At 45.1% G+C, this 9,839-nt stretch overlaps 1 long non-coding RNA gene across 1 annotated transcript; it reads right to left on the bottom strand.

Annotated features, from left to right (window-relative positions):
* Nucleotides 1-4,818: 4,818 nt before the first annotated feature.
* LOC138680936 (uncharacterized) lies at nucleotides 4,819-9,525 on the bottom strand. The gene is made up of 3 exons (XR_011321844.1): nucleotides 8,674-9,525; nucleotides 6,326-6,350; nucleotides 4,819-5,040 (listed from the first exon to the last, which is right to left on the bottom strand). It is a non-coding gene; the product is annotated as an uncharacterized lncRNA (long non-coding RNA).
* Nucleotides 9,526-9,839: the final 314 nt, after the last annotated feature.

Consider the following 9,839-nt stretch of genomic DNA (forward strand, 5'->3'; position numbering starts at 1 on the left):
TGACCTCTGACCTCCAATGGGAGGTCGACCCATGGGCATGATCAGTATGGGAAAAGCAGGACATAGTCCCTGAAATGCCTGCTCGCTGCTGATCAGTGCTGGCTACAAAGGCAGGACCTGGAAATGCAGCAGTAACCAAGCGCACAGTATCAGCTTAAGCCAGACACTGGGACCGATGTCTCTGCTTAGCAGGCTCCACTGCGGCTGGAGGAGAATGGGAGACCGCAGCCACATGGTTCGAGATTTCCCCTGTGCAGCGTTGGGAACTCGGCAACTAACAGTCTGTTACTATACTTATATGCACACTATTATGCATTGACAAAATACAGGCCACATATTTGGCAGTGTGATATTTCCGTGACAGGCCTCCTATATCTGCGTGCTGAAATATTTTGCATTTTAGGCTGTTTTGCCACTGTTTTTGCTGTCTGTTGCTCTAATTATAAACAGCACTATTTTGCATTTAAAAAAAAAACAGGCCACATATTGACAAAGTGGTATTTCCGTGACAGGCCTCATATATCTGCGTGCTCAAAGTTTGGGCATTGTAGGCCGGTTTCCCACTTTTTTCCTGTCTGTTACTCTACTTATATACAGCACTATTTTGCATTCAGAAAATACAGGCCACATATTTGGCAGTGTGATATTTCCGTGACAGGCCTCATATATCTGGGTGCTCCAAGTTTGGGCATTGTAGGCCGGTTTCCCACTTTTTTCCTGTCTGTTATTCTAATTATATACAGCACTATTTTGCATTTTAAAAAATACAGGCCACATATTTGGCAGTGTGGTATTTCTGTCCCAGGCCTCATATATCTGTGTGCTCAAAGTTTGGGCATTGTAGGCCCGTTTACCACTTTTTTTTTTTGCTGTCTGTTACTCTAATTATATACAGCACTATTTTGCATTCACAAAATACAGGCCACATATTTGGCAGTGTTATATTTCCGTGACATGTCTCCTATATCTGCATGCTCAAAGTTTTTGCATTTTAGGCCGTTTTGCCACTGTTTTTGCTGTCTGTTGCTCTAGTTATATACAGCACTATTTTGCATTTTAAAAAAGAGGCCACATATTTGGCAGTGTGGTATTTCCATGACAGGCTTCATATATTTGTGTGCTCAAAGTTTGGGCATTGTAGGCCGGTTTACCACTTTTTTGCTGTCTGTTACTCTACTTATATACAGCACAGTTTTGCATTCAGAAAATACAGGCCACATATTTGGCAGTGTGGTATTTCCGTGACAGGCCTCATATATCTGCGTGCTCAAAGTTTGGGCATTGTAGGCCGTTTTGCCACTGTTTTTGCTGTCTGTTACTCTACTTATATACAGCACTATTTTGCATAAATGAAATTTACAAAAAAGCCCCCAAAAATAGAATACAGTCTATTATGTCAGGCTGATGCTTGCTTGGTGTTTTTGTTTGAAAAATCGTAGATTTGCAGGCATACTGATCAGATATTATTTCGCTCCTAATAAATATTTGTGTTGAGCTTTTGAAATAGTGCAGTAGTCCATTTAAAATGGGCAAGGCAAGGGGAAAGGGACGGGGAAGTGGACGTGATACTGATGGTGCATGCAGAGGACGAGGCCGTGGCCAAGGTGAAAGTGGGCCACAACAAAGACCCATATCTTCTCGCTCGACCTTCTTGTCCCAGTTTCTAGGGGACCGCAGCACACAACTATTGAAGCCAGAGCAGTGTGAAACGGTTGTTAGTTGGATAGCGTATAATGCTTCCTGTCACTTAGCCACCACCACCACCATGTCTTCCACACTGTCAAGTCTGAGTAACCATGAGTGTGGACCGGATATTCCTCACCCTGATCCTCCTTCCTCCCACCATGCCGAGGGCCCTGAGACAACTGATCCCACACTTGGACACTCTGAAGAGCTGTCCAGTTTTCCATTTCAAGACTCCAGACTCTCAGCCAGTCAACTTGAAGTGGTGACAGCTGAGATCGCATGTAGCGATGCCCAAAGCTTTGACCAGCCCTGGTCACACGAAGGCGATGGTGTGAAAGTGTCAGAAGAGGTGGACGATGATGAGACACAATTGCCAGAAAGTCAGGAGGAGGAGCAGGGTGGAAGACAAGGTTGTGGATGACTATGTGACTGACCCAACTGGGCAGGAGGACATGCTAAGTGAGGGCAGCAGCACAGATGGGGAAGGAAGTATATCACACCAACAGGCAGGAAGAAGCACTGTGGTGGCCACAGACAGAATGAGTACATCCCTTCCTCGTAACAGCAACATGAGGTAAGTTGCCATTACAACTGTTAGATCTTCCCGAGTCTGGTTATTTTTTAAAGACTCTGCCGATAACCCCAACCAGGCCATTTGCAGCAATGCTTGCATCAACAGGGGTAGCAAAACAACCATCTGACCACCACCAGCATGATCTTGCACATGGCAGTAAAGCACCCGACTTTGTGGGCCGAGCCGCAGGCTCCAGGACCACTGTCTGCAGGTCACACCACTGCTTCTTCACTGTTCTGCATAGAAGCCAATCCCCAGTACACCGTGCATATGACGATGCCTCTAGCCCTGCACCTGTTGTTGCCCACAGTCAAGCAGCACCATCTTCAAGCCCGTCCACGTCCTTGTCCCAGCACAACCATCAGTTGTCTATAACCCAGTCTTTGGAATGCAAGCAGAAATACCCAGCCAACTCCCCACAGGCCACAGTCCTAAATTCTAATATTTCTCTTCTGCTTGCGCTCAAAATGTTGCCTTTCAGGCTAGTTGAGACGGAAGCTTTCAGCAACCTAATGGCCTTAGCCGTCCCAAGGTACTTGGTCCCCAGTTGCCACTATTTCTCCCGGTGTGCCATACCGGCATTACACCAGCATATGTCCCACAATATTACCTGTGCCCTCAGCAATGCTGTTACTGGGAAAGTCCACCTAACCACAGACACATTGACAAGTGTTTGTGGGCAGGGACGGTACATCTCTCTGATGGCACACTGGATTAACATAGTGGAAGCCGGGACCCAGTCGGAACTTGGAATGGAACTCATCCTCCCCATGCTGAGGATTACTGGTCCTACTTCAGTCAGGGTTGCCCCCCAAGTCTACAGCTCCTGCACCTCCTCCTCCTCTTCATCCTCCATCTCTGAAACCAACACATCAGTAAGAAGCTGGAAACACTGCAGCACTGCCTCAGCCAAGTAGCAACAGGCTGTGCTGAAGCTAATCTGCATAGGTGTCAAACCGCAAAATGCTGAAGAGTTGTGGACAGCGATGAAAGAGCAGTCAGATATTTGAATGACACCGCTGAACCTACAGCCAGGCACGGTTGTGTGTGACAATGGCCGTAACCTGGTGGTTATTCTGAGGCAAGGTGAGCTCACTCACGTACTTTGCTTGGCCCATGCGCTAAACTTAGTGGTTCAACGTTTTCTGAAAAGTTACCCAGAGCTGCCGGATCTGCTAGTGAAAGTATGCCGTCTGTCTGCCCATTTTAGAGAGTCAGCCACAGCTTCAGCCGCCCTTGCCGTGCTTCAACAGCTTTTGCAGCTTCTAGCTCACCGACTAGTGTGTGATGTCCACACGTGGTGGAACTCTACACTTCATCTGTTGGAAAGGATTTGTGAGCAGAGGAAGGCAGTTCTTGACTACCAACATCAACAAGGCCGTCGATATTCAGTTCAGACTCCACACATAAGACCACACCAAGATGGTGAGTGGCGATGACGCCAAAATTAGCATCACCATCCCGCTTCTCAGCATTCTGAAAAACTCTCTGCTCACAACCAAAGAGGATGCATTTCAGGCCGAGCACTAGGACATGGAGCAAGGAAGCATACAGGGGATTACACTCAGACCAGTGTCATGTCTTCTCAACGTGGATTGGTAGGCAATGAGGAGGAGGAGGTGGAAGAACAGGAGCTATTGTCATGCGCTATAGACCATACTACAAACACATCTGTATTATTGTCTGTTCAGCGGGGATGGCTTGAGGACAGGGAAGAGGAGGATGAGGATGAAGAGGAGGAGGAGCGCATGGTCAGTCGTCCTCTTGGTGAGGACATAGAAGTCTTGCCTGTTAGCAATCTGGCACGCATGGCTGACTTTATGCTGTGCTGCATTTCTCATGATCCTTGGATTATCAAAATTTTGGATGACACTCATTACTGGTTGGTAACATTTCTAGACCCATGCTACAAGGAGAACTTTAAATCTCTTCTGCCTGAGGCAGAGAAGTGTACAAAAATGTTGCAGTACCACAGGGCCCTTGTAGCGGAATTACTTCGAAAATTCCCATGTGAGAACGCTGGCAGTAGATGTCGGAATTTGTTGCACAACCAAGGAGTCCAAGCGAGAGAGACAGAAATGCAATCCAGCTTAGGCAAGGGAACAATGGCAAAATTCTGGGACAGTTTTCTCTGACCCTCCCATCAAGGCGGCACAGAAGCAAGGGGTGCTGTCACAAGAAGTGCAATGTTTGGGAAGATGGTGAGGGAGTACCTTGCAGATCATACAAACGTCCTCCGTGATTTTTAATTATTGGGTATCCAAGCTGGACATGTGGCATGCATTCAAAAAAGATTACCGCACACTCAAGACTGGTAAGATGCAAAAGGTGTATGCCAATTTTATTGAAGAAAACAAAACAAAAAAGAAGTGGTTGCCACATTCATATTCATTTGTAATAGACAAAAACCCGACCCGGGTCTTACTCATGGGGTTACTGAAAGGCAAAGAAACTGTATAAGACAATGTTTTACATAGGGCAACATATAGAAAGAAATTTACAAGAGGAGAACAAAAAAAGAAAACAAAGCAGTACATGCAATAATAAAACACCAATAAGAGAACGAGAAGAACTATTATGTACAAAGCAACCTAGAAGGAGAGGTAGTATGGTCAGGAACAACAAAAGGTTCTAGTAACAGGGTATAATAATAAACAAGGTATAATAATAGAGAAGCATGGTAATGAACTGTACAGTGTATTACCTCAAGTCCTTTGACATAGATGCATAATAGTGGCAGTGGTAGGGGGTGTACGACCGATCCCTTGTTAAGGCACAACCTGTCATAGTGGCAAGATGACATAATAATTAAATAGGAATGAAGAGTAGGGAATGTCGATAGAGCCTAACGGAGGAGGGTGGGATCCAGACATGTGTATCCAGTGTGGCATATATTAAAGAGTAGTGTCAGATTATAGAGATAGGAGAGGAATAATAATGCTACGGGGGCCCAAAAGGGCAGATAGGAGATAATGGAGTTAGTCCAGCCATAGAACTGATAGGTGTAGGGTACTGGGATAAAGTACCATAAAGGGGAACCACAAGAGCATTTGAAACTAGCAACACACGGGACAGAGTAAACTTATGCTGTACCTTATAATAAAGCCAGTCCGGGCAGAAGTGTCCCGGGAGCACAGAATCTGGGTGGTGAGGGCCGTTAGACACCTAGTGGGTCTGTAAAAATAGGTACAGGTACGAGGGGTCAGAGGGTGATATCAGGAAAAAGTGGCCGTAAATGGCCAGAAAAGAGGCGGCATATGTATACCTGAAAAGGGTCCCTGGGAGGATTAGCGGCGCATCCCGCGCCTTGATGCGATGTCCTGGGGGGAGACCCGGAAAGTGAGAGTGGCTGGGGCTGCCGCCCTTAAATAGCGCCGGACAGGAAATACCAGACCGGAAGTGACATCGGAGCCACGCCTCTGCACTGAGCTCTGTGTGAGAGTATGGGCAAGAAGTTGCCCTTGAGTGGGAGTGGCTAAGCGCTTCTGAGTGTGTAAGGGGAAGGGGGTGGATATGAGAGCATTGTCCTGGTAATGGATGCTAGCAATGTAATTAACCTGTGATGAACTGCAGGGCCCGCTGTAGGAAGATGGAAGTTGGTAAAGGGAGGGGGCAAAAAAGACTAGTTATATGTTGCGGCAGAAAAGAAATAGTAGCTGAGATGGATATGAGGGGATAAAAAATAAATAATAAATAAACAAGGAGGAAAGAAAAAAAAAATCCTGAAAAAAACCATGAAAACATGGGTGAAGATAACAAGGTAAAAAATAAAAACCAATAAAAAATAACAACAATTGGGGCAAAGATGAATGAAAATAAATACCAAAAAATGGAAAAAGGAAAATAAGTAAATGGGCTAAAATAAAAGAATAAAAAATTACAATGAAAAGGAAAAAATAAGAATAAATATAAAAAAAAAATAAATAAAAAATAATAAATAATAAAATAAAAATAATAAAGGATAAATACGAAAAATGCTCAAAAAAAGAAAAAAGAAAACAAAATAAATGAAGATCAAAAATTGATGAAAATCAAAAATCTAGAACTATGCGCTGGATAACTCACCTACTGGATGGTGGACTCAACGTGTCTGGAAGGTAAAGAATTAGAGAATTAGCATAGTGTTATAGTAACCAATCAATTTCTCTGTTGAGGCCTTTGGGACTTAGGGTCTCTAGTTTATGGATCCAATAAGTCTCTCTCATTTTGAGCTGTCTAATGTGGTTACCACCTCTCCTGGGTCTAGGGACCTGCTCGATGACCTGGTATTTAAGCTGCGCCACCGTGTGTCGACATTTGATAAAATGATCAGGGATCGGTAACCAAGTTTTGCTGCAGCGAATGGTCGATTTGTGGCTTGCTATACGATCTTTTATGTGCTGGGTGGTCTCTCCTATGTACAGGAGTCCACATGGGCACTTTATAACGTAAACAACAAAGTTAGAGTTGCACGTATAGTAGCCACGGATCGGGAAGGTCTTACCTGTCCTGGGGTGTGTTATGCTGTCCGACTTGATGACATTAGAACAGGAGGTGCAGTTGAGACAAGGAAATGTCCCTAAATGATGTGGAGCTAGTACAGTCTGGTTAGTTGTAGGGCGTAGGCTGCCTACGTCTGCCCAAACCAGTTTATCCTTACTATTGTGGGCTCTCCTATTACACATAAGAGGTGGTGAGGAAAAGCTGGTGATGTTGGGGTAGGCCTTACCCAGGAGAGGCCAATGCTTGTTAATAACTCTCTCGATTTTGGGCATAAACGGGTGAAATGTGTGGACAAATGGAACCCTGTTCTCGTTGGTATTGACTAGAGGTGGTGGTGGAGGTTGTAGAATCCGGGCTTTTTCTTGGTCAAGTAGACGTTGCGGGTAATTTCTCTCCCTAAACTTTTGGGACATGTTTTCTAGGCGTGTGGGGAGTATTTCTGGGTCAGAGACAATCCTAGCCACCCTGGTGAATTGTGAGCGGGGAAGGCTATTACGTGTTGCCTTTGGATGACTACTAGAGAAGTGTAGAAGACTATTGCAGTCTGTAAGCTTGCAAAACAGATCAGTAGATAGACGGCCCTGATCATCCTTTCGGACAAGGGTGTCCAGAAAGGAGATTTGGTTGGAGTCATGGTGCATAGTGAACTGAAGCTCAGGGTAGATGGAATTGATGGTCTGATGGAATGCCCGTAATGTATCGGTGGACCATGTCCAGATGAAGGAGATATCATCTATGTAGCGTAAATAGCAGTTAGCGTGTTCCTTATATCTGGCATCAGTGTAGACGAAACTCTCCTCAAATGAATTCAGGTACGCATTAGCGTACGCTGGTGCGACGTTCGAGCCCATCGCGGTCCCCTGGCATTGTACGTAATAGGTATCCTCATAGAGGAAGTAGTTCTCGTAAAGAACCAATCTCAATAAGTCTATGCATAGATTTATATAGGAGGTGGATTTACTAGAGTTCTCTAGTAGTGATCTGGATGCCACAATGCCTTTCTCATGGCTGATGGATGTGTAGAGACTATTTACGTCCATAGTCACAAGGAGACTATCTGGATGTATGTTGCCATGTTGTCTTAACACTCTGAGGAAATGGCCCATGTCTAATATAAAGGACTTGTTACTTTTGATGAGTGGGGTCAGGATTTTCTCCAGGAAGACTGATAAGGGTGATAATATAGAGTCGGTGGATGCCACTATGGGGCGACCGGGGGGATTTGTTAGGGACTTATGGATTTTCGGTAGTATATATAAGACCGGGGTGGTTGGATGGGGGTTGGAGAGGAATTTGGCTGTTTGCTGGTCAATGGTACCACTATCAATATAGGTTGTGATGACAAGTTCGATTTTTTTCCGTATTTCAAAAGTAGGGTCCCTTGGGATAATCCTATAAGTATTAGTATCTGATAGTTGGCGTAACACCTCAGTGGAATATAGGGTTCGATCCAGAATAACGATCGCCCCACCCTTATCCGCCGGTTTAATGACAATGGTTTTGTTGTTGTGCAGAGAAGTGTCTGTTTTTCGGATGGTGTTAGGTTTGCACGAGTAGGGAAGAGACCTAGACGGTGTTGGTGAGAGAGATCTTTGATATCCTTATCGACAAATGAAATAAACGTTTCAACAGCATGAAAGGTCTGGGGTGGGTTGAAGGAACTAGGGTTCCTTAAACCTAGTGATGTCAGAGGGATCTCCGCAACAGAGACGTCCCCGTTAGGAGACACTCTGTTCTCAGAGTTTCCCGTCATTGTCCCAAAGTGAGTCTTCAGTCTCACCAGACGATAAAGTCTCTGCAGGTCCCTCTCCAGCTGGAAGCTATCTCAGATCGGAGTGGGACAAAACGACAGTCCTTTTTTTGCAGTACGTCGAGTTCCGCAGGGGAGAGCGTATAGCCTGAAATGTTAATGACTAGGTTAGGTGTCTTACCTGTGACCGGGTTGTCATTTTTCCTCGATCTCCTTGTTGGTCTGTACGCTGGTAACCTCCCCTGCGGCCTTTCGATAAAAAACGGGATCTGTTTGAGCCTGTTGATGAGTCGCTCTCTGTACTGAATGAGCCCGTTTTGCGTTGATACGGCGGGCGCCAAGGATTGTTGCCTGTAGAATCGCTCCATCTATAGACCCTATTATGGGTATAATCGTCACTATCCCGTTGAAATTTTTGACGTTTTTTCTCTTCCAAGAATTTTTGATGGTCTGTAAGAATCTTGTCGGTCCTCTCTTTAAGGTTCGTCCAATCCGCAGATGCCAGAGTAGAAGATAGTTGAGTCTCTATGGCTCTGATGCTGTCTTTTGTCTCGGTGATAGCTTTTTGTAAAAATTCAATAGTCAGTATAATAATGTCCATAGAGCATTTGTTCAAGATCTTCTTATATTTGTCGCAAAAATCAGGATTCTCTGAAAAAAAGGGTAGGACGTAGGTTACACCTAAGGCCCCTCGGGATAATACCTTGCTTGTGATACTCTGCCAAAGTGATGCTGTGTAGGTCAAAGGAGATTAATTTTCGTCGTTCCTTCTCATAGTCCCTCGTTCTTGAGTGACACGTGGCATGAACTGGCTCTGTACACCTTGGAGGTCCTGGCCTGCCCTGCTGCTAGCGTTCTGTCAGAGAGGGTTTTTAGTGCCACTGGTGGAATTATATAAAGGCACGGATGATTAACCTCGTGGAGACCAAAACATCCAACACTGCGGAGGCACCATCACATGTTTCTCAACGCAGTGATCCAGAACACTGCCCCCAAATATGCAAATGCATGTAGAGGAGCTGCGGAGACACCATCACGTGTTTCTCAACTATATTATATTATATTATAGACTTTCTACTAGGCACTGCTCCTGATAGCCAGTTTCCTACTCCACACTGATGAGGGGCAAAAACCCCGAAACAGCTGTCTGTGGATGGATACCATGCTTGGCATAGGTGGTTTTCCTTTATTGCATGTTTTCCTTTATTGGATGCTGCCCTTCCCTTGGTTGTTCCTTACCGGGGAAAGGCCTGGCTATTCACTGCCTGCGTTGAGAAACACGTGATGGTGTCTCCGAAGTTCTTACTAGAAGTGCATGGAATCACTCAATGAAAATGAATTGAGCAA

Source organism: Ranitomeya imitator, chromosome 5, assembly GCF_032444005.1.
Source record: "Ranitomeya imitator isolate aRanImi1 chromosome 5, aRanImi1.pri, whole genome shotgun sequence".
Lineage (NCBI taxonomy): Eukaryota > Metazoa > Chordata > Amphibia > Anura > Dendrobatidae > Ranitomeya > Ranitomeya imitator.